Source organism: Triticum aestivum, chromosome 4B, assembly GCF_018294505.1.
Source record: "Triticum aestivum cultivar Chinese Spring chromosome 4B, IWGSC CS RefSeq v2.1, whole genome shotgun sequence".
NCBI classification, from domain to species: Eukaryota; Viridiplantae; Streptophyta; class Magnoliopsida; order Poales; family Poaceae; genus Triticum; species Triticum aestivum.
The window spans coordinates 663957549-663962940 of NC_057804.1; the positions used below are offsets into that span (position 1 = coordinate 663957549).

The window sequence follows — 5392 nt, forward strand, 5'->3', positions numbered from 1 at the left end:
CGGCGGCGGCGGCGGCGCCGAGCGCCTGATGCGGCGGCCCGATGGGAACTCCATTCGCGAGGGAAAACTGAAATGAAACCCTAAGCACGCGACCCCGCGTGAATAAAAACGGCAGCCCGTCCGTTACCTGGCGGCCCAGCCCACGAGGCCCATTTTCCAGGCCCACGAAGCAACGATATCTCCCTCCTCTTCTTCGGATAGGAGGCAGCGGTCGCTCACTCAGTCGCTCTCTCGCCGGCGATGGACGTGGCGGGGGCGCAGGCGCGCGCGCTGCCGCTCCTCCTCGGCCGGACGGCCGCCTTCCTCCGGTGCTCCGTCTCGTTCTCCTGCGGCGGCGCGCGGCGGAGCTGGGCGTCCTCCGCCACGGCGGATGGGGAGGACGGCGGCCAAGACTACGAGCGGGTGGCCATGGACACCCCCGGCGCGTACTGGCTCGTGGACTGGAGCACCGGGAAGAGCGTCATCGTGTGGGGCGGCGTCGATGACGGCGAGGAGCCCGGCGTGCCGTCCTCGGCGGTCCTCTCCAGGGTCACCGCCGACCGCTCCGCCCCCAAAGGTTCGACATCTATTTGGCAATGTCAAATTTGTTAGGAAAATTTTAGCAAAATTGTTCATCGATGAGTTAACTTTAGCCGAAATTTCAAGAAATTTGTAGTGCTTGAGAGTGAAATGTGTTACTTTTCCTTGAAGAAAATGGGACAATTTTTTACACTACAGGTGCAGCAAATGGGGGGAATAATGCAGGTGTCGGGAGCTTCGGAAGACTGAAGGCCCAGAAAGTGCAGGCTTTAGCTAGGAGATCAGCAGTCCGCACAAGCATCGCACGGCGTAGTGAATCTTCTTATGCTGATTCTGATGAAGATGGAAGCAAATCTGGAAGAAGGAAGTTTGTCCCCGACCCAGCATGCCGCGCAAAACAAAATGATGACTCTAGGGATGAGAGGAGCAGGGCCGTGCGTTCTCTGAATTCTGTGCTGAGGCAATACAAAGGCGACGATGATTCAGATCTTTCTGATGAGGAGGCTGCTTTTGGCCCCAAAGTTTGGGGTAAAGTTGCCGATGCTACGTCTTATAGAAGAGAGGATCGGAAGCAGAAGGTCCCTTTGGACAGTGGGTTTTTCAGCCGCAGATCTTTTAAGGAGATTGGCTGCGGCGATGAGATTCTCGGTGCATTGAGAACCTTCGGGTTTCCTCAACCATCACACATTCAGGTAAACGCATTTTTCATTTCTTCTCTTTTGGTTTACTGAGCCGAAAAATATATTCAGTTGTTAGCTTCAGTATCCATGAATGTTGCATATCAATTGGAGTATCCCTGTAAAACCGTCTTAGGCTATGGCATATGGTCCTGTCTTGGAGGGGAGGAGTTGCATTATTGCTGATCAGAGTGGGTCTGGCAAGACATTGGCATATCTCTGCCCTATAGTTCAAAATTTAAGGAAGGAAGAAGCTATCGGGATCCACAAACCATCTCCCAGGAACCCACGCGTCATAATATTGACACCTACTGCTGAACTTTCTTCTCAGGTATACTATACTACTCGCTGAATGTGATGTTGCTGAGGCTTTATGCGGTTCCAGGATCAATTTGAGGAAAATAATAATTATGTAATAACCTGTTGAGTCATTTCTCTAAATGCAGGTCCTTCAGAATTGCCGTTCAATATCGAAATCTGGGGTTCCCTTCAGGTCAATGGTTGCGACCGGTGGATTTCGACAGAAGACCAACTGGAAAGCCTTGATCAAGAGCTAGATGTACTTATAGCAACGCCTGGCCGTTTCTTGTATCTGCTTTAGGAAGGCTTTGTGCAGCTAAATAACCTCAGATGGTATGGCTGCTCCTTTTTCCAGTCATTTTTTTAGTTGGACAGAGGGATAAATAAGTGGATGCACTAGATAACCTAAGACATAAGTTAACATGTTGATCCCCCTAATTGCAGTGCCGTGTTCGATGAAGTGGATATTTTATTTAGTGAAGAAGGCTTTGAACAAGTGCTTCATCAGTTGATTACTGTCGCACCAGTGACCACACAATATCTTTTTGTCACTGCAACTCTTCCTCTTGATATATATAACAAGGTTGTTGAAACCTTTCCCGACTGTGAGGTGATCATGGGACCTAGTGTCCACCGGACAAGCGCGCGTCTTGAAGAGGTGGGTCATTCTTAATTTCTGTAATTTCCGTAACCTTTTACTATGTTGCATATACGTACTGTCTGAAAACGCTTCTAGGAAATACTCCTGAAGTGACATATCTATCGTTTACAAATTTGGAACTTCTTGCATACGATAAAAATGACTCAGATATGTAATTGCATAAAACAATGGCATTGGCATCATCATGTGCTATTCTCTCCGAGAGTGATTACATTTTACAATTGTACTGTTACACTACAGATTCTTGTGGACTGCAGTGGAAATGACAATGATGAAAAGAATCCGGAAACAGCCTTTTCCAACAAGAGGACAGCACTTCTAAAGATTATTGAGGAATCTCCGGTTCGTAAAACAATCATTTTCTGCAATAAGGTGCTAGTTCCTCTCCCTTGTATCTCTGTATATTATCATACATCAATACCAAACATACTTCCTTAAAAGTACATAACAGAAAATACCAGTGTCTGACAACTAGCCGGATTCTTTCTGTTCCCAGATTGAGACATGTAGAAAGGTTGAAAATGTGCTGACACGGCTGGACAGGAAAGCGTCACAGATCAAGGTTCTACCGTTCCATGCTGCATTGGACCAGGCGAAACGCATCGCAAACATGAAGGAGTTCCTGAAGAAACAGACTACCGACTCGATGTTCCTCGTGTGCACAGACAGGTGTGGATCAACTGAACAACATTTCTACTTTACTACTAGTTTCTACTAGTTTTGAGGCCATTGCTTTCACTGAACGGCAGGACTGAATGTGTGTCATTTATGTGATGGTGGCAGAGCTTCGCGAGGGATCGACTTCACAAACGTGAACCACGTGGTGCTCTTCGACTACCCCTGTGACCCGAGCGAGTACGTGCGCAGGGTCGGCAGGACAGCCCGCGGCGCATCGGGTGACGGCAAGGCTTTCGTGTTCGCGGTGGGGAAGCAGGTGTCCCTGGCCAGGAGGGTGATGGAGAGGAACCTCAAGGGGCACCCGCTACACGACGTCCCGTGCTTCCAGTTCTAGAATTGGGGCTGATGATGCTTCTCTCCCCCACACACAGCTCTAGCTAGTATTTGCAGTAGTATATGATGATGTATATGCACTACTGTCACATCTAGGAAGGATATGTATGCTACTAGTGTTCTGCTGATCATGCCTGTGTGCTGCTGATCATACATTTATTTAGGTTAAAAAATGTGTAGTACAATGAGAAGCGCAAAGGTGTTTTATAACATTCAAAATAAGTGCAAGGCACTCATGTTCAGGTGATTCAGTGGTGGCAACTCAACTAGTGGTGGCAGGCAGATTCATAAGAGCATGCAGTATAAGCTGGACTTCACTTGTTAATGCTGCTGTGCTCATCAGTTCAGAAAGGTGTAGACAGCATAAGAAGAAAGATGTGGTGGAAGAGGTAGCTGATGTAAGCAGATGAGATGAGAGCACGGAACGATAATTCAACCCGGAGCACAGGCTCAGATGAGCCTGTGAACAGTACCTTGATTTAGATTAGAAATAAAGTTCAAACAATTCTAATTTTTTTTTGTGGTGCAAGATGCTCTTGTGCGCGAACTCCGTGCAAAATTTTATGAAGTTTAGACATTCGAGGAGCTCGTGGCAAAAAAGACAAAATCAAGCATGAACAGTGCGATTTTCAAAAGTTTCTCAGACTTCCGAATTTTGTCTTTTGTTTGCCACGAGCTCCACGGAGTTCACGCACACGAGCATCTTGCACCACATAAAAAAATTGGAATATTTTAAACCTTTTATCTATTTTAAATCGCGGTACTGTTCATGCCCGGGATCATTTGAGCCAGGGCACCAAATCGCCGCTCTCGCACGGGTAGTTGAACTCTGCTGACTGACTACTGGCGGATGTGGAAGAGCTGCAGCTGGGCGCTGTGGAGGATGGCGTGGGTCCGCTCGTTGGCGGCGTCGCGGGCGCCCAGCTCCCGGGTCTCCTCCTCCCACTTGTTCACCCTCTCCCTGTGGATGCCCTCACATTGCGGTTCGTGGACAACAAGCTCCAACTCTTGCAGCGACGCAGATTGCACCGTAACATCATGTGTAGACGTATCTGCGCTCATCTTAAGCACACGCAGGCATGGGCATCGGTAGACCATGGTGGCAACATCAAGGACGGTGCAACCCATGAGAGACAACCTCTCAAGTGCCAAGAAAGGGTCATTCGACATTTGTTGTGTGAAACAGACAGACCGCAACGTCATCGTAATCGATGTGGCATTAGGGAAGCATGGCAGGTCGGCACGAAAGCATCTGTCAAAGTCGGTAATGAAGACAAGCTCCCGCGGAGAGAGCCTCGCCGCCGCATGGAGAATGGATGCAAATTGAGCGTCTTCCATATCATAGTTCTCATGACTTTGGCCGAACTCGATGCCAAGGAGAAACACAATAAGGCCGAGCTCCAGAGGAACCTTGAGCGCGACAAGGGCCGCTTCGAGCAAGCTGGGCTCGACCTCACGGTAGGTGACCCTTAGCACCCGCAACCGCGGGCAGCGGTTGAGGAAGGCCGCAAGGTCGACGATGTTGCCGGAGAGAGACAGCCTCTCCAGCGCAGGGAGCTCGGCGTCCGGCAGCTTGACGCGGAGCAAATGGGCGTCCACCTCGATGGAGGTGGTGCGGAGGAAGCGAGGCACGGCGATCTCCACGTGACGGCCCGGCTTAATTATGTAAGACCGCGGGAGGAAGAAGACGACCTCCTTGGGCGAGATCCGCCTGGCGGCGAGCAGCAGCGACTTGGCCTGGGCGTCGTTGCGCTTGGCCGCCTCGCGCAGCGCGCTCCTCGCGAGACGGATGTCGAGGACGGACACGCCCGGATGCGGACGGACGCGGGCGAGCGCCTGCCTGACCACCCCGGCCGGGACGTCGCGGAAGGTGAGCCCGGGGAGGCGCGCCCAGAGGCCGCGCCACCGGCGCGCGAGGACGCTGGTGCGCGCGGCGGCGCGGGCGCAGCCCAGCCGCCCGAGGATCTCGAGCAGCATGTCCTCCGGGAGCGCGCTGATGCGGTCGCCTCCGTCCGGGACGCCACCGGAGCCTGCTCCTTCCGGCGGCGGCGGCGGCGCCGAGCGCCTGATGCGGCGGCCCGATGGGAACTCCATTCGCGAGGGAAAACTGAAATGAAACCCTAAGCACGCGACCCCGCGTGAATAAAAACGGCAGCCCGTCCGTTACCTGGCGGCCCAGCCCACGAGGCCCATTTTCCAGGCCCACGAAGCAACGATATCTCCC

The 5392-nt window shown here is 51.8% G+C and overlaps 1 pseudogene; it reads left to right on the plus strand.

Annotated features, from left to right (window-relative positions):
- The first annotated feature begins 193 nt into the window (after positions 1-193).
- On the plus strand, positions 194-3415 carry LOC123094012 (DEAD-box ATP-dependent RNA helicase 50-like; annotated as a pseudogene).
- Positions 3416-5392: the final 1977 nt, after the last annotated feature.